The sequence below is a fragment of the Panthera tigris genome, chromosome D4, assembly GCF_018350195.1.
Source record: "Panthera tigris isolate Pti1 chromosome D4, P.tigris_Pti1_mat1.1, whole genome shotgun sequence".
NCBI classification, from domain to species: Eukaryota; Metazoa; Chordata; class Mammalia; order Carnivora; family Felidae; genus Panthera; species Panthera tigris.
This window is the reverse complement of record NC_056672.1, coordinates 32,095,635-32,115,885: the sequence shown is the minus strand read 5'-3', so window position 1 is coordinate 32,115,885 and position 20,251 is coordinate 32,095,635. Positions and strand designations below refer to the sequence as shown.

The 20,251-nt window shown below is 38.3% G+C and overlaps 1 long non-coding RNA gene and 1 pseudogene across 1 annotated transcript; one reads left to right on the top strand and one right to left on the bottom strand.

The window, feature by feature from the left end:
• Window positions 1–366: 366 nt before the first annotated feature.
• On the top strand, window positions 367–2,563 carry LOC102950266 (annotated as a pseudogene).
• Window positions 2,564–2,714: 151 nt separating this feature from the next.
• LOC122233019 lies at window positions 2,715–13,315 on the bottom strand. The gene is made up of 3 exons (XR_006210442.1): window positions 13,175–13,315; window positions 7,806–7,897; window positions 2,715–2,933 (listed from the first exon to the last, which is right to left on the bottom strand). It is a non-coding gene; the product is annotated as an uncharacterized LOC122233019 (long non-coding RNA).
• Window positions 13,316–20,251: the final 6,936 nt, after the last annotated feature.

The following is a 20,251-nucleotide window of genomic DNA, read 5'->3' as shown; positions in this document are numbered from 1 at the left end:
TACTCATTTTTTGAGATGAGGAATGTTTTTTAGGAAGATTAACTAAAAGGCCCAAAGTAACACACAGGATGGTAACATCAGGAACTGAAATTAGGTCTGCCTTTTTTTTTTTTTTTTTTTTTATGTTTGTTTATTTTGAGAGAGAGACAGAGACAGAGTGCAAGTGAGGGAGGGGCAGAGAGAGAGGGAGACACAGAATCCGAAGCAGGTTCCAGGCTCCCAGCTATCAGCGCAGATCCTTATGCAGGGCTCCAACCAACAAGCCGTGAGATCATGACCTAAGCCTAAGTCAGTGGCTCAACGGACTGAGCCACCAGGCGCCCCAGACTGCTTCTTAAAGAAGGCATTGTGAGTGAGATGTTAATTCTGATAACTTGAATTCATTTCTGCCTTAGGAAGATTTTTTTTCTCTTTAGCAACAGTTCCTTCTGTATCCTAGACAAGGGTCAAATTACAGTGGAGCTGGCAGTAGTGGTGGAGTGGAGGCAGCAGGGGTTGCGTGACCACCTGGGTTTTTGAGATGGCTGCTGATATTTCTGAATCTGGTAGGCATGATTGCAAAGGAGAGCTGGGCAAATACCAAGTTAGATGCAGACTACCCACTTTAAGTCCTCTACTGTGGAGTCTGTTCATTACCAACAGAGTACTGTGAATATATGCCTGATGTCGCTAAATGTGAACAGTGGTTAGAGAATTTTCCAAATGAGTTTGCAAAACTTAACTATAGAAAATTCACCCAAACAAGAAGCTGGAACTAGTAAGGGTCAAGGCACACCAGGGGAAGAAGAAGAGAAGAAAAAACAGAAGACAGGTGGAAGGGGTCAAATAAAGCAAAAAAAGAAGACTGTACCACAAAAGGTTATGATAGCCAAAATTCCCAGAGCAAAGAAGAAATATGTAACAAGAGTATGTGGCCCTGCAACTTTTGAAATTGATCTAAAAGAAGTACAAAGATTTTTTGCTCAAAAATTCTCCTGTGGTATCTCAGTAACAGGAGAGGATGAAATCATCATTCAGGAAGGCTTTACAGATGACATCATTGATGTCATTCAGGAAATATGGCCAGAGGTGGTGAATGATGGTAGCATCGAAAATCTTGGAGAAGTAGGGGCGCCTGGGTGGCGCAGTCGGTTAAGCGTCCGACTTCAGCCAGGTCACGATCTCGCGGTCCGTGAGTTCGAGCCCCGCGTCAGGCTCTGGCCTGATGGCTCGGAGCCTGGAGCCTGTTTCCGATTCTGTGTCTCCCTCTCTCTCTGCCCCTCCCCCGTTCATGCTCTGTCTCTCTCTGTCCCAAAAATAAATAAAAAACGTTGAAAAAAAAAAATTAAAAAAAAAAAAAAGAAAATCTTGGAGAAGTAAAGAAGTGATTTTGAAAATTTGTCCCTATTTAATGATTTGAACTGAGAGTAGATATGGCCAAAGGGAGAGAGGCCTTTTAAAAATATATATATTTATCCTACAGTAAAACTGTAGACTACTCTCACCCTTGGCATTTTCACTGTTCTGTATAAGGCTGCGTGTTCTTTTAATTGCCAAAGTCTAAAAAACAGGGGAGACTGTCATGCTTACGCATGAAACAGAATTTAGTCAAATAAAAATTTTTGGTCATTTAGTACTGACTTTTTCTCTTTTTAACTTTTTATTTTTGGAAAAACAGTAGATTTTTTTGTGCAAAGCTTTTCTGTTTATTATCTTAAAATAATCATGATTTAATGAGTTAATTTTCTTAAAATAATCATGATTTAATTAAATCATGATTTGAAGCTGAGTAATGTTTTAAAGAATTTGAATTTTGGCTTAATCATCATTAATATTGTCTCCTTGCTTCTTTGGTGTGAGTTTTGAGATGCTTGGGCATCTAATAGATTTGTGGTTGAATTTCCTTCACTGATACCAAGTCCACTTCGTGATCACAGTAAATTAATGTTGGTAGGAGTTGTTCACGTTCTGGAGATTATTTGGTAAAGTATACTAAAGCCTTAAAACCATCTGCAGTCTGACCCAGTAAGCTACTTAGTTGACATTATCCTAAAGATAGAATTATTCTTGCTAAAAACTGTGGGTGAGGATGTTCACCACAATGTTACTCATAAAAAAATTGCAACTGATATAAATGAACAATTGAGAAATGGTTAGAGAATGATGGTGTACCATATGGTAGATTATTCATATATTTTTAAATATTTTCCAAGAATACTTTGGAAACACGTTTGGTAATGTTAAATAGGGAGGAAGACCCCAAATCCATTTTATACCTTACTATCACCACTGTTTTGAGTGAAAGGCCATTCAGATATGCTGTGAGTTCTTGTTCTAGCTATAAATTCTGAAAATAAAATTCTACCCAATTGGAAAGAATATACATCCATGCTCTCTCTATATATATATAGGTAGTCTGAGAAATAACAATTGAAATGTCTTTCTCACAAGAGAAACAGTGACAATGAATTTTAATGAATGCACTAAATGAACTTAAACTTTGCACTTAATAAAGGTCTCAAGTCAGGTGCTACAAATTGAAAAGAAGACTCCTGGTATTTTAAATTGCTATAGACACCTTTAAGAAATTTAGAACCCATTGTTTATTGCCCTACAAATTACAACCTTGAATGAATGAGTGGTATTTTTTTAAATACTTAAAATCTTAGAAAAAATGTGTAATAAAGATAAATTAAGAAAATGAAATTCTGTATTAACTGTGAATTTTACTAAATATGAGTATCTAATGAAGCAAATTTATCCATCAAGACCATTTGATATGTATTGTGTATGTATTCTGTTGGTGCTAGAAGGTATCTATGTACCTGTATCAACCATGTGACTTTATGTAAAGATTCTCAATGTTCACAGTTCTTGGCAAATGCAGTTTTAATACATATAAAGCCAGCAGTGGTTGTTACTGCAGGATAATGGAGGATTAAAATTGTCCTTGTCTAAAAAAAAAAAAAAAAAAAAAAAAAAAAAAAAAAAAAAAAAAATTTAGTGGACTTTGTTACAGAATGGCAATGTTATCTTCTTGTTTTGTATTAATTTTCCAGATATTGAATTCTCTGCTTTTACTGTTTTATTTCAACTAATTGTTCCTGACCTTTCTCATTCCGCTATCTGATCATAGGGTATGTTAGTTTCCTAGGGCTATATAGTAAATACTACAGACTGGGTGGCTTAAAACAACAGAAATTTATTCTCTCACGTTCTGGAGGCCGTAAGTCAAACATTGAGGCATCAGCAAGGTCACACCAACTCTAAAGTCTCTAGGGAAGAATCCTTCCTTGACTCTTCCAGCTTCTGGTGGTTGCTAGCAAATTTTGGCATTCTTGCCAGATGACAGCATCACTCCTATCTCTGTTCGTCTTCCCTCTGTGTATATCTGTGTCCAAATTCCCCTCTTAGGACACCAGTTGCTCTAATCCAGCATAATCTCATTTTAACTTGACTACATCTGTAAAGACCCTATTTCCAAATAAAGTCACACTTACAAGTTCCAGGTGGACATGGATTTGGGAGATATACTATTCAACCTAGTACATAACATTTGTTTTTAGTTTCTTGATACTCTGCTTTAGGGTCTGTTTCTAGTTAAACCTGGAATAATCGCAATGAACAGGACTACTCTTTCAACTTCCTTCTGTGGTCTTCCAACTTCCATCTACAATCTATGATTTGTGAGTGGCTGGTATCACTTTATCTTGCCTAGTGAAGCATTTCTGTCTTCATGTTCTAATAGAGCTTGGGCCCTGATTCTCTATTGCTTATTTCAGTATATACATAAAGTTTTTTCATTACTTTTGTCCTCAGTTTCAGAATTCATCTCAAAATAACTGTTCCAATTCTCTTTGCAATTCTGTAATCAACAGATCTGTTCTTTCCTTTTGGAGACATCTTTTTTCTAATGTTTGTTTGTTTGCTTATTTATTTATTTTGAGAGAGAGAGGCAGAGAGAGAAGGGGAGAGGCAAAGAGAGAGGGAGACAGAGAGTCCCAAGCAGGCTCTGTGCTGTCATCGCAGAACCCAACGTGGGGCTCAAACTCACCAACCATGAGATCATGACCTGAGTCAAAAATCAGGAGTTGGATGCTTAACCGACTGAGCCACCTAGGCGCCCCACATTTGGAGACCTCTTATGACCTTCAAGGTTTTACTCAGCTCAATGTGGCTGGTTCATCCCAATTCTCTACTTTCTGTGGCAACTGCTCTATTTTCCAAAACCTGAATTTCTTGCCCCCTACTCTTGAAATAGCTCACATTTGATGGTTTCTTTAACAACTTTTGCTTCATTGATGTTGTGGTCTTAACGTGTTTCCCCCAAAAGTTCTTATGTTGAAATCCTAATGCCTGGTGTAGTGGTATTAGGAGGTAGGTCCTTTGGGAGAGGCTTATCCATGAGGTGGAGCCCTCATGAGTAGAACTAATGATCTTATAAGAGAGACCCCAGAGAGCTTGTTTGCCCCTTCCACTAAGAGAGGACACAGCACTAAAGCACAGTTGTAAACCAAGTGACCATATTGGCACCTTGATCTTGGACTTCCCAACTTCCAGAACTGTGAGAAATAAATTACTGTTGTTTATAAACTAGCCAGTCTGTGGTATTTTCTTATGGCATCCGGAATGGACTAAGACAATTAATGACCATTTTTATTTTTATAAATTTTAGTGATTTCTTATGTTTTATCTTTCCAGAAATTTGTAACATTTTTCAGATTTCTTTGCCACTTCTTTCTCAAAGTCCATCCTAAATTTATCTTCCTCTGTCTTATGCCTACTTTCTTAGAGTCCCGAGTACAATTTTAAGCCCAGCCTTCTTAATGAGTTGTAAAAAAAAAAAAAAAAAAAAAAAAAAAAAAGTGAGTTGTATTCTGAAGCATATTCTGAAGTGGTCATGAACCCAAGGACTTCTTTGTTCCTGTTATCATCTGTTAATGTTTGGACACATTCTTAGGAATTTCTGGGTTTTTTTTTTTCTTTCAAGTGAGGTTTATTTTCAACAATTTGAAGTTTAGTTATCTTATATAGTCTATTTTACACAGAAAGGAACTTTCTCCAGATTAAAATAATATATTCACCAATCTCCATCAAGGCCATGATAATGAGAGGCTTCAAGGCCACTCCATGAACATCAGATCTAGGTATAAAAGCTACAGAAAGCATAGCCAAGGTTGATTGTTTTCTTTTTGGGCATTCTTCACCTTACCTAACTTCCTATTTAGGTGCCCTAGTGGCCAAATCTTCCTTAACTCAATTTTTGGGATGTTCCTCTGATAGTTCCAACATGGGACACCATTTCCCTCTATGTTTGACTCAGAAAAGGGTTCTTGAACTGCTACTCCTGTGAGGGTCTGTGGTCAAATGCAAACAGGTGGACAGGGGACAGGACTAGGGGAAGGAGGAAAACATGTAAGGTGAGAGCTTGGGGTATGGCCTCCTCTTTGATCTCTAAGTGCTATATCCTGTGTCCATCTACCACTACCACCCCTGCCACGCAACCCCAACCCCTTCCCACCCTCTGTCATCCCCATCTCCTCCTCCACCCTGGCATGGTCTGTAGCCTCCTCCCATTCTCCTGCTTCCTTCTACCCCTCCCCCTAGAACACATCCACTCTTTGAGTCTGTATGCCCAAACATCCCTCATGGAAAATAAAGATTGCCTTACCCAGGAAAAAAAAAAAAAAAAAAGGCCTTATTTTCAATAGAACAAACACTGGGAGGCCTTGGTTTTTCTTTTTCTAGTCTATCCAGTGCCAATTTACTTTGCTGTTACTTCCTGTTTATTGTTTTTCTCATTGTCAGCCATCCAGATATCATTGGAAATAAGTCTATAGCATTTATTTATCTAATGTGAAATATAACACACATACTGAAAACTACACAGAACTTATAAACCATTTAAATACTTATAAAATAGAAACACTTTAGACACTATCCAACACATACACCTGTTCTGTAAACACCCTACAACTGCCTCCCTCCCTCCAAGATCACAACTCACCCCTCTCCTCTGGAGAAATTCCACCCTGATTTCACCCTGAATCACTTTCTTGCTTTACTTTCTCCCCTTTTTAGTATCATTACCTTAATGTACCTTATCATACATAAACAGCACAGTTTGGTTGTAACTGTTACTGAAGATTACATATATGAATTATAGTCTATATATTTTTTTATGTCTTACTTATTTCTCTCAACATTGTGATACTTATCCATGTTGCATTTAACTCTAATTTGTTCCTTTTCATTAACATGTAGTTTTCATATATTTTATGAATATAGCATACTTTCTCCTGTTCATAGATAAAGGGATTATTTGTTTGTAGCTATCAAGAACATTCTTGTCCATGGATCCTGGGGCACAGGTGCTTATGTATCACTCAAGATCTTGTTAAGATGCAGAGTTTAATTCATATGATCTATAGTAAGGCCCAGAAATTTACATTTCTAACAAGTTGCTGGGAAATGCTGAGGTTTCTGGTGTATAGTCCGCAGTTGAGTAGCAAGGGTGAGTGTATAGCTGGAAGAGAAAGTGCTGGGTCCTAGAATATCTGTATATTCAATTTTTTAGAAAATGTCAAGCTGTTTGTAAAACTGTTGTGTCTATTTACACTCTGTCCAGCAGTGTTTGAATGCTCCTGTTGTTCACCATTCTTGCCAAATACTGGGTACTGTCAGATTCTTAATATTTGTCAATCAGAAGGGTGATTTAAATTTGCCTTTTCTGGATATTTATGAAATTAAAAGGCTTTGTTTATGATCCATTTAGATTTCCTCTTTTTGGAAAATATTTGAAGTTCCCTGCACTACCACCCCATTTTCTTTTCCTCATTGAAAAAACTGCTGTCCCTTTGACCACTGTTAGAGAGGAAAAACTTCCTCCACCCTTTTAAGTTCAGCAACTGGGGATCTGATAATTAAGGTTTATTCATAGGCATATGGTGTTAATAAAGGAGGAATCTAGCTCATTGAACAGTTAGTCAGAGGCTAACCTAATTTAGTAGAGAAAAACAGACTTTGTGGGAAGAATAAAGAGATTTACTTAAGAAAAACAAATGGGTTTTTAAAAAAACAATCTGGAAAGAAACTTTGTGATAGTTTGTTTATGCTGCTGTGAGTGGTTTTCCTTACTTTTCATGGCCATAAAACTCTTCTGGGAAAGGGATTTATAGTAGGTTTACTCTTGATTTCTCTCCTTGGGGTAGGCTGACCCTGACAGGGAAATTCTTGCAGCCTCACTTCCCAGAAGTTTCTGCTTTTAGTTATATAAGGGAAGCTCTGAGAAGGCTTCTTTCTGCACGTATTGATTCTCAAATGTCTTCAGCTTAAAATAATCTTCATACTGACCTTGGGGTTCCAAATGGTCCCTATACCATCTTGTGAGTTTCCAAGTATTTTGTTTTCTTCTGGACCTTTATTTTTTAGTATTACCTTTTATAGTATCAGTGCTTTCAAAAGTACTCATTTTAAATTATTTTTATTTAATTTATTAAAAAGAAAGGGATTTTCTGGTGTCCATTTTCAGTTGAATCAAATACTGGACACGTGGGGGCGCCTGGCTGGCTCAGTCAGAGGAGCATGCAACTCTCGATCTCAGAGTCATGAGTTCAAGCTCTACTTTGGCTGTAGAGATTACTTAAATAAATAAATAAATAAATAAATAAACAAATAAATAAATAATTTAAATAAATAAAAAAAGATACTAGACAGGTAAGCATTCTTTTTTTAGCTGAATTGTTAGAGATGCTTTTCAGCAATCTAAGTGAGAATGAATCTTTCAAGTACAGCATATTTGTTAGTTTCTGAGATAAATTTGTTACCTTTCTAAAAAGAAAACACCTGGAGTTGGTGAAATCAAAAGCAAAACATCAGAACTTTTGCTTTTCCATTTTTCCTATGAATTTGTCTTGTTCTAGGGGGAAAAAACAAAACAGAGTCAGGGTAATGGATTCCTCTTATAGCTTTATAGTTTGTTTAGAATTTTTAGAACCCACTAAAGGTTTTCTATTTGTTTCCTTTTGCCAAATACCTTTCCCTTTTTGCCATAGCTGATAGAAGCTCAGACTGAAATATGCTCCATCACAGCAAATGAATTATGCTTGGCAGAAAATTTTCCTTTCAATTTTCCCAATCATATTGAATACATTATCTCTGCTGCAGGTCCTTTTATTAAGAAGCAGGATGTATATTTGGGTACCTGACTCACTCAGTCATTTAAGCCTCTGACTTTGGTTCAGGTCATGATCTCCCAATTCATGAGTTCAGGCCCCATGAGTGCTGACAGCTCAGAATCTGGAGCCTGCTTCTGATTCTGTGTCTCCCTCTCTCTCTGCCCCTCCCATGCATGTGCTCTTTCTCTCAAAAATAAACATTAAAAATTAAAAAAAAAAAAGAACTAAAAATACATTAAAAATTAATGAATAAAACAAATCAATAGAAAAATTGACAAGGGTTTACACTGAGTTCCCAGAAAAGAAAAAATATACATGGCTCTTAAATATAAGATGCTCATTTCCCAAGAGAAATGAAAATTAAAAATATTATGTGATATCATGACAATCTATCAAGTCATCAAATGAAATAAGTATGCTAACATTTTGTTGATAAGACTATGGGAAAATATATACACACTGGTAGTGGAAATTAAATTAGTATGATGCTTACAGAAGGCAGTGGCATTTATCTATCAAAATTTCAAATACATATAACTTTTAACACAGAAATGGTCTTTTAGGAATTTGTATCATCATAAAGTTGCACAACAACAATTTTTTTCATTACAGCATTGTTCATAATAGACAATCCCAAATGGCTATCAATAAGGGACTGGTTATAAAAAATAAAAAAATAAAAAAAAACACATAGTATAGCCATACCATGGAATCTGTACAGCTGTACAAAAAGTGATAACATTGTATATGCGTATGGATCTCAAAAATTTTTTATTTTTTATTTTTTTAATTTTTTTTTAATGTTTATTTATTTCTGAGACAGAGAGAGACAGAGCATGAGTGGGGGAGGGGCAGAGAGAGAGGGGGACACAGAATCTGAAGCAGGCTCCAGGCTCTGGGCTGTCAGCACAGAGCCCAACACGGGGCTCGAAACTCAGACTGTGAGATCATGACCTGAGCCGAAGCTGGACACTCAACTGACTGAGCCACCCAGGCGCCCCTCAAAAATGTTTTTAAATGAAAAAAAAGTAGGATGCAGAACATTATGTAGATTAGGCTACTCTTTGTGTGTAAAAAAAAAGAAAGTAGGAAAATAAGTGTATTTGTATTTCCTTGGCTCCCAACTAGTTGTCTAGCCAACTAGCATAAACTATCATAACCTCCCAACTAGTTGTCTTTGGGATGGGGTGCATTGGAAATTAAGCAAATAGGCTGTAAGGATGTGAAACAGATTTTTCACTATATACTTTTCTACATTTTAATTTTTTAATTATATGACTAAAAGACTTTTACCAAACTTATCTTAAAGATAGATTGGATTTTTAGGGGCACCTGGGTGGCTCAGTCAGTTGAGCATCTGACTTCAGCTCAGGTCATGATCTCACGGTTTGTGGGTTCGAGCCCCATGTCGGGCTCTGTGCTGACAGCTCAGAGCCTGCTTCAGATTCTGTGTATTACCAGCATTACCTTGATCCCAAAACCAGACAAAGACCCCACTAAAAAGGAGAATTATGGACCATTTCCCTGATAAAGACAGATGCAAAAATTCTCAACATGGTACTAGCAAATCGAATCCAATAATACATTAAAATAATTATTCACCATGATCAAGTGGGGTTTATTCCTGGACTGCAGGAATGGTTCAATATCCATAAATCAATCAATGTGATAAATAACATTAGTAAAAGGATAATAACCACATGATCCTCTCAATAGATGCAGAAAAAGCATTTGACAAAATACAGCATCCTTTCTGGATAAAAACCCTCAACAAAGTCAACAAAGTAGGGATAGAAGGAACAAACCTCAACATCATAAAGGCCATATATGAAAGACCCAGAGCTAATATCATCCTCAATGGGGAAAAACAGAGCTTTCCTCCTAAGGTCAGGAATACAACAGGAGGGTCACCTGGGTGGCTCAGTTGGTCAAGTGTCCAGCTTCGGCTCAGGTCATAATCTCATGGTTCATGAGTCTGAGCCCTGCATTGGGGCCTAGTGGGCCCAGCTCAGAGTCTGGAGCCCACTTTGGATTCTGTGTCTCCTTCTCTCTCTGCCCAGCCCCCGTTTGCATTCTCTCTCTCTCTCTCTCTCTCTCAAAAATAAATAAACATTAAAAATATATATATTTAAAAAAAAGGAATATGACAGATATGTCCACTCTCACCACTGTTGCTCAACATAGTACTGGAAGTCCTAGAGTCAGCAATCAGACAACAAAAAGAAATAAACGGCATCCAAATCAGTATGAAAGAAGTCAAACTTTCACTCTCTACGTGGAAAACCTGAAAAGACTATGCTAGAACTGATCCATGATTTTAGCAAAGTTGCAGGATATAAAATCAATGTACAGAAATCTGTGGCCATTTCTATACACCAATAATGAAGCAGCAGAAGGAGAAATCAAGGAATTAATCCCATTTACAACTGTACCAAGAACCATAAAATACCTAGGAATAAATTAACCAAAGAGGTAAAATATCTGTATCTGGAAACTATAGAAGGTTTATGAAAGAAATTGAAGAAGACACAAATGGAAAAACATTCCATGCCTCTGGATTAGAAGAACAAATATTGTTAAAATGCCAATGCTATCCAAAGCAATCTACACATTCAGCTAATCCCTATCAAAATAACACCATCATTCTTCACAGAGCTAGAAAAAACAATTCTAAAACTTGTATGGAACCAGAAAAGACCTCGAAGAGCCAAAGTAATGTTGAAAAACAAAACCAAAACTGGAGGCATCACAATTCTGGACTTCAAGCCTTATTACAAAGCTGTAATCAAGACAGTATGGTACTGGCACAAAAACAGACATAGATCAATGGAACAAAATAGAGAATAGAGAACCCGGAAATGGATACAGAAATGTATGGCCAACTACTCTTCCAAAAAGCAGGAAAGAATAGCCAACGGAAAAATGACAGTCTCTTCGGCAAACAGTAATCTACAGAAGAAAGAACCTGGAACAATTTCTAACACCATACACAAAAATAAACTCAAAATGGATGAAAGACCTAAATGTAAGGAAACCACCAAAATCCTAGAGGAGAAAACAGGCAACAACCTCTCTGCCCTTGGCCACAGCAACTTCTTACTAGACATATCTCTGGAGGCAAAGGAAACAAAAGTAAAAATGAGCTATTGGGACCTCATCCAGATAAAAAGCTTTTGCACAGCAAAGGAAACAATAAAACTAAAAGGCAACCAACTGAATGGTAGAAGATATTTGCAAATGACAGACAAAGGGTTAGTATCCAAAATCTGTGAAGAAATGTATCAAACTCAACACCCACAAAACAAATAATCCAGTGAAGAAATGGGTAGAAGACATGAACAGACACTTTTCCGAAGATGACATCTAGATGGCTAACAGACACATGAAGATGCTTAACATCACTCATCATCAGGGTGATACAAACCCAAACCATGAGATACCATCTCACACCTGTGAGAATGGCTAAAATTAACAACTTAGGAAACAACCAAAGCTAGAGAGGAGGAAGAGAAAGGGGGGCACTTCTGCACTGTTGGTGGGAATGCAAACTGGTGCAGCTGCTCTGGAAAACACTATGGAAATCCCTCAAATAATTAAAAATAGAGCTACCCTGCAAGCCAGCAATTGTAATACTAGGTATTTACCCAAAGGCTACAGGTATGCTGTTTCAGAGGGGCACATACATCCCAATGTTTATAGCAGCACTATCAACAATAGCCAAATTATGGAAAGAGCCCAAATGTCCAACGACTGAATGAGTGCATGTAGAAAGTGTGGTGTGTGTACACAATGGAATATTACGATCAAAATGAATGAAATCTTGCCATTTGCTACAACTTGGTTGGAACTAGAACATACTATGCTAAGTGAAATAAGTTAAAGACAAATATGTGATTTCACTCATATGGGAATTTAAGAAGCAAAACAAATGAACATACAGGCAAGAAAAATAAGATAAAAACAGAGAGGGAGGCAAAACATAAGACTCTTAAATACAAAATCTGAGGGTTGCTGGGAGGGGGGTGGGGGCATGATGGGCATTAAGGAGGGTATTGTTGAGATGAGCAGTAGGTGTTATGCGTAATGAATCACTAAATTCTACTCCTGAAACCATTATTACACTATTTTTTAACTAACTTGGAATTAAATAAAATTTTAAAAATGTTATCATGTCAAATCAAGTCAAATACCATGAAAGGATGGGGGATGCCAAATACAACGGTAAACACCTAAAGATGGCAACTGTGTATTAGTCCTAGCACCATGAGAATAGGATGGAAATCACGGACAAGATAGAAGGTGTTTCCTGAACTGGGTAGCTAAAAATCTAAAACAAACAAACAAACAAAAACAGGCCAACTTAGATTTACATTAGTGGAAGAGAGGGTGGATTGTGGTTCTCCTGAGTGAGAGAATACATTCGTGTGGCGCAGGCTCACACCCAGGATAACCCAATGGAAAGGGAAGATGACAGCGACATAGCCGCATCACGGGTCACTAGCACGCGCGCTCCCCACTCGAGTTCTGGCTCTGAGAGAACACCCAACGCAGGACCGATTCCCCAGCTGCGCCGCCCTGCCCACTGCACCCTTACTTCAACCCTGGGGTGGGGGTGGGGGCGACCTCTATAGTCTCAGCAGATGAGGGCGAACAACTACCCGTGGTCGCCAGCTTCCGGACCACCTTCTCAAGAACCCAAAGAAGCGCGCCTTTCCGACTCCGGAGGAAGAAATGGTGAACGAAGTGTTCAGGAGACAAAGCTGGTGGCAGTCGTATGCTGCGCATGCGCTACTAACGGGGAAACCAAAGTGGGAAAAGAGGCGGTAAAGACATTCGCCCCCTAGAGGCTAGTAGTCTCCAAAGTCGCAAGCGACGTGGCAGTCACGTGACAGCTGAGCCAGAAGTCTGTCATATGACACACACGCACATACACGCCTCAGTAAAGGGACCAGTGGGAGAGTAGCAGTGAGTCACGTGAGTCTCTGATAGGTTTCAGGCCCTGGGCCAGGTTCTGTTACCTTCAGCGTCACCGAAAACCCGCGCTATCCTCTAGCATTTTCTTGTTCCTCTAAGATGGGACGGCCCCCGTTCTTAATAGAGGGGAGAGATTTTGAACAGGCGGAATGAACAGGTGCATACGTCACTGTGGAGAACCCCTTACTGACGTACTAAGCCCCCAGGGTATGGACAAGTGTCCCACAATGCAATACGGCTCGTTGCGGTCTTATGGGTATTCGGCTGCGTGGTGACGTCAGAACGCGGCTTCCGCAGAAGGGGTTTTGAGGCCCCGCTGCGCCCGACGTGGTTACACCGTCACTTCCTAGACGGAAGTGACTTGTTTTGTGCGCATTTTCCTGTGTTGTGGCTTGAGTTTTCTGCAGTCGGCTTACCGGAATTGAGAAGTCCTGGCCGGTACTTCTTTGCTTGCGTACAGGGAAATAGAAAACCGAAATCGTTTAAAAACAAATTGAAAAAGTAGTGCAAAGGCAACCCACAAAGAAGACTCCAGACTACCCTGATTTCCTTGGAAAGTTAAACCAAACATATTACCAGGATAACTTTCCTGTCTTAATGAGATATTTACAAACTGGGGAAAGGAAGACAGTCACAGGGAACACTTCAACTTTTTATGGGGCACAGAATAACCCTGATGGGGAAACCTGACAGGCACCAAGTTAAAGGAAAGTTATATTCCAGTTTTGCTCATGAATGTAGATTCAAAAATCCTTAAAATATTAACTAAATCCAGGATTGTATAGAAAGAACAATACATTACAAGCAAGTTAGGTTGTTTTAACATCAAAATTCAAGGTACTAATGGTTAATGTGGAGAATGTCCTCTTAAAAAAATGTAGAAGAAATGAAACATTTATGAGAAATGTTCATGAAAAACCAGGAATAGTGGGGAAATTAACATGATAATCTTCAAATTTTAAAGCTTTCTCTTCCTTACAATTTTTTGTTAACTAACCTGGGTTCTTTGACAATACAGAGTTTCCTCCAGTCTGGATTTTTTGCCAATTGCATGTATATGGAGCATTTCAACATGTTCCTCTCTCCTATTTCCTGCATTGGTAGTTGTGTTGTTTTATTTCTTTAAACATAGTAATCATAGTTCTTTTGTAATCTGTATCATAATTCTAATGTCTCAATTATTTTCTGGTTTATTTCTGCTGCCTGATATTTTTGCTGTGTGTTGTTTGTGGTGTCTAGTTTCCTTGTATGTTTACTTCTTATCCTTGAAAAACTATTTGTGAAGGAAAGTATTTGTGGCTTCTTGGGGAAAAAAAATGATTTTTGTTTGCTCCTGCTAGGTGCCTTGAGGCTTTCTTAACGTTTATTTTTGAGAGAGAGAGAGAGAGAGACAGAGTGTGAGTGGGGGAAAGGGCAGAGATAGACGGAGACACAGAATCTGAAGCAGGTTCCATGCTCTGAGCTGTCAGCACAGAGCCCCAAATGGGGCTCAAACTCACAAAACGTGAGATCATGACCTGAGTCAAAGTTGGATGCTTAACCAACTGAGCCACCCAGGTGCCCCAGGGCTTTCTCAGTAAGACCTGTTTTCATGGATTGAGGTTCCTTGAGTCATTGCTAACCCAGGCTACAAATCTAAGCAGGAGCTGTGTGGTGGCCATATCTGCTCAAAAATGGGATAGGGAAAGATGCTTTTATTTTTTTTCTCCTATTATAGTCCATGTAAAAAACAACATTTTCTAAAGTTCTTGGGTACTGGTTCACCCTTATCCTTACGGTATAGCCTATGGAGTCCCAAACTAATATAGGAGGAGTCCACCTAATAGCATTTTCACCTTGGGTAGCCCTGGACCTTGTCTGCTCTTTCCATGCCCAGTGAACCTACTAAAAACAATGCTAGATGTCCCTGTCTAGAAAATGTCCTCAAGGCAAGAGTAGCTTTTGTGCTCTTGTACTCCACCTTTTCTGGGCTTCCACCTTTTCTTAGCTTTTGGCCTAATAGTTTTTACTATCTTGTCAGCAATTTTGTGCCTTGGAGGAATTTTTATATATGTATATAGTTCATTCAGCATCTTTATTCATTATCTATGGACATATTGGTCTGAATAACCTAGCCCATCATAACTGGAAATAGAAATTTAAGAATTAATTCATTTTCTTCATTCTCTTAACTTTTATGTCTCAAGACACCGTACTGAATGTTACAATCTTGCATCACACTTTTTTTCTTGCCTGTGTGCTTTATAGGCTATTGCGTCATTTTCTTTTAACATTAAATTTTGATATGGAGATTGCTAACAGCCTGATTTACCCTATCCTTTATAGTTGACATGCTCTTTTTGTATGGATAAACCTTGAAAAAAAGGTTTTTTCAAGCCAAACTTGAGGAAAATTTATCATGGTGAGTCTCCCTCAGAAAATAAGGCAAAAAAAAAAAAAAAAACCACAACAAAACAAAATGAAAAACAAAACAAAAAACCTCCAGCTGCCAAAGAGAATGCAGGAAATCAGCTACATTTCTTTTGTTCTAGTTATATATATATATATATATATATATATATATATATATATATAGCATTCATATGCACAGATCTATGACCAAAGATGCAAATATGGATAATTATGGACATTCATTATTTACTGAGTGCCTGCTATGTGCTTTTAACTGTACTATATAATTGATTTATAGCTTTGAACATAAGATATAAGTTCTTGATCTCATGGAGCTCACAACCCAAAGAGCTAGATATTCAATAACTAAACAACTATTATTTAATTAGGTTCATGATAAGTACAGCCATGACAAAGTACAGGGTGTTATGAAAGTATAAAACAGAAAGACCTAACCTAGTTTGCAGTGTTTGGGTAGGTGTCAGTGAATAAGTCACAAATTAATTAGAGAGCTGAAGTATAAGGAGGAATTGGTCAGGTGGAAAGTTGTGGAGTGAGCCTTCTCGGCAGAGGGAACATTATGTGCAAAGGTCCTGAGGCTGTACAAAGCTCAATGACTTCCATGAGCAAAAAAAGTCAGTGCTACTGCAGCATTATGAACAAAGAGTTGCCAAGATGAATCTGAAGAGAGAAATAAGGCCCAGGTTATACAGGCTTTGTGAGCAATATTAAAGAATTGTGACTTCTGGGAATGCAAGCTGGTGCAGCCACTCTGGAAAACAGTATGGAGGTTCCTCAAAAATTAAAAATAGAACTAACCTATGACTGAGCAATTGCACTACTAGGCATTTATCCATAGGATACAAGTGTGCTATTTTGAAGGGACACATGCACCCCAATATTACAGCAGCACTATCAACAATAGCCAAAGTATGGAAAGAGCCCAAATGTCCATCGATGGATGAATGGATAAAGAAGATGTGGTATATATATACAATGGAGTATTACTCAGCAATCAAAAAGAATGAAATCTTGCCATTTGCATCTATGTGTGGAACTGGAGGGTATTATGCTAAGTGAAATTAGTCAGAGCAAGACAAAAATCATATGACTTCACTCATATGAGGACTTTAAGAGACAAAACAGATGAACATAAGGGAAGGGAAACAAAAATAATATAAAAACAGGGAGGGGGACAAAACAGAAGAGACTCATAAATATGGAGAACAAAATGAGGGTTACGGGAGGGGTTGTGAGAGGGGGGATGGGCTAAATGGGTAAGGAGCACTAAGGAATCTACTCCTGAAATCATTGTTGCACTATATGCTAACTAATTTGGATGTAAATTTAAAAAAAGAAAAGTAAAATTAAAAAAAATAATTGTGACTTCATCCTGGTAGTAGGGAACATTACTAGAAGTTTTTTAAGTTAGAGAGAGATTTGATCATACTTTTGTTTTTATAATACAATATCATTCTAGCTGCAAATGGAGGAGTGGTATGGGCACAAGTAGAAATGAAGACTACAGTTAGGAGATAATTGTAGGTGTCTGACAAAACATGAAGTCATTTTAAACCATAGTGGTAATAGTAAAGATATAGGAAAGTGTATATATTTAGAAAACATTCAGAAAAGACCCTTGGGGTAATGAGACAGGTAAGATCTGATAAACTGATTGAGAGAGTTTCCAAGCTTTTCTGAAGAATTCAGAAATTCCTCTCACTTCCACCAAGAAAACAAAGTTCTATATGATCTTTCTGGAATAAGGCTGTACTCTTTAGAAAGTGGTAAATATTGAAAGTTTGGTCAGTATGAAACTTACCAGGGGCAAACAGAGAAAGAGGGAGGAGGGAAATCCCTGTAAAAGTAGCTAAAAAAAAAAGCATACAGCTTTGGGGGCTCATAGGGAAATCAGAGGAGTTAAGAGAGTTCCAACTGGGGACATACTCTCTGGACTTAGCATGTGGCTGTCAACACATGCTTCCCTTCCCTTTCATGGATCCCAAGTGTCATACTGATTTCTGGGATCTAGTATCACATGATCAGTCCCTCACCACTGTCACCATCATCCCTTCTGTGACCTAGACATTCTCCTCCCTTTTGACTGAGCTGTATCTAGTTCCAGCCTCTAATTCTAAAGCACCATACCTTCTACCCTAATCAGATAAGACTGTTTCCTGGTTAATAGCTACTGGTTATTAAGCATCTACCCCATGCCATCCATTTTACTCTGCATGGAAGCTACATTATTTCATTTAAACTTAAAAAACCTTTTTTTAAGTTTATTTATTTATTCTGAGAGAGACAGAGACAGAGAGAGAGAGAGGAGGACTGAGAGGGAGAGAGAATCCCAAGCAGGCTCCGCACTGATGGTGTGCAGTCTGATGCAGGGCTCAAATTCATAAACCCGTGAGACCATGACCTGAGCCGAGATCAAGAGTGACACTTAACCAACTGAGCCACCCAGACACCCCACATTATTTCATTCAATCTTAACAACTTTGAGAGAGAAGTATTATCACTTTTTCCATTTTCAGGATGAGGGAAATGTGGAAACAGGGTCAAGGGCCATAAGTACCTAGCCCAGGTGCACAATTCCAGTACTTAGCAGATCTGGGTTTCCAACCCTGGTCCACCACCCTCCAGAACCCTGACTTCACATGGTCTCTGGTTAATCTCTCCTTCATATTCTTAACCTCTGCCTGTGTTTGTGAGCCCAGTCTAAAAATATTACTTTATTTTCTAACACTTTCCTTTGTGTAAGCATTTAGTTTGTTATTCTTACATTTATTTTTTTTTTGAGAGAGAGAGAGAGAAAGAGAGAAGAGAGAGACAGAGCACAAGTGGGGGAGGGGCAGAGAGAGAAAGAGACACAGAATCTGAAGCAGGCTCCAGTCTCCGAGCTGGCATCACAGAGCCTGATGTGGTGCTCAAACTCACAAGCTGTGAGATTATGACCTGAGCTGAAGTCAGATGCTTAACCAACTGAGCCACCCAGGCACCCCTAGTTTGTTATTCTTAACTGGAGACTGCACCCTGATTTCTTCTAATTTTGTCATAATGGCACACAGGAAAGGCCAGAGCCCTGCCTCTGAGAAGGCAGTTTGTATCAATTTAACTTCATTTGGAACAGTAAAGACAAGAGGGCTTTTCTTGGGCAACTTTGGTGCTTAGTCTAATTGATCATTTATTATTTTCCTATTAAATCTTTGTACACTGTGCTTTTTTCGACTGTTGATTAAAGCTCCTTCATAAGAGACTCTTAAAAACTGAGAACAAACGGAGGGTTGATGGGGGGTGGGAGGGAGGAGAGGGTGGGTGATGGATATTGAGGAGGGCACCTTTTGGGATGAGCACTGGGTGTTGTATGGAAACCAATTTGACAATAAACTTCATATATTGAAACAATAAAAAAAAAAAGAAAGAAGAAAGGAAGGAAGGCAAGCAGGAAGGGAGAGAGAAAAGAAGGAAATAGATTTTTTTTTTTTTTTACCTCATGTGATGGTAATAAAACATTAAAAAACCATAAAAAAAAAAACTCCTTTCCATTTTTACTGCTTATCTCTCTCTGAATGTTAACACAGTAACCTAACAATGTTAGGTTTAGGTATGTAGTTTTTTATCCCTGCATCATCTTGCAATAGTAAAAATCTGAACTAAACTAAATGTTCATATTGAGTCTGGTTAGATAAAATATTACCCGTAAAAGGGAACTCAATACAGGCACTAAAAAATTAAAGAATAATGTTTCTGTAATGGAAAATTGTTACCAATGTATCTCAGTTTAAAAAAATTAAAAAGGCAGGGCACCTGGGTGGCTCAGTCGTTTGAGCACCGGGCTCTTGATTTTGGCTCAGGTCATGATCTCACAGTTCATGAGTTGGAGCCCTGTGTTGGGCTCTGCAATGGCAGTGTGGAGCCTTCTTGGAATTCTCTCTCTCTCTCTCTCTCTCTCTCTCCGTCTCTCTCTGCCCTCCCTCTCCCCCACCCCCGCTCATTCTCTCTCTCTCTCTCTCAAAATAAATAAGTAAACTTAAGAAAAAAAAAACAGGCAACCAGGAAACCTGTCAGTCAGAAGAGCATGCGACTCTAGGTCTCAGGGTGTGGTTGGAGGCCCATGTTGGGTGTAGAGATTACTAAAAATAAATAAACTTAAACATAAAAAGGCAACCGGGGTGCCTGAGTAGCTCAGTCAGTTGAGCATCTGACTTCGGTTCAGGTCATGATCTCGCGGTCCGTGGGTTCAAGCCCTGCATCGGGCTCTGTGCTAACAGCTCAGAGCCTGGAGCCTGCTTCGGATTCTGTGTCTCACTCTCTCTCTCTGTCCCTCCCCTGCTCGTGCTCTGTCTTTCTCTGTCTCTCAAAAATAAATAAACATTTAAAAAACTTTAAAAATTTTTTTAATTTTTAATTAAAAATAAAATAAAAATAAAAAGGCAACCAAACTGCATATTTAACATATTGCTACTTTAAAATTATACAGAGGTGCCTGGCTGGCTCAGTCAATAGAAAGTGTGACTCTTGATCCTCTAGGTTGTGAGTTCTAGCCCCCTGTTGAGTGTGGAAATTACTTTAAAAAAAATCTTTAAATATAATACATATACACGCATGCACACATATTCACATATAGATTTAAAACTTTATTAAGAGAGGTTAAGTGATACAATTCTAGAGATTGGTGTGTGGTTTTTTTTTTTTGTTTGTTTTGTTTTGTTTTGTTTTTTTGAGAG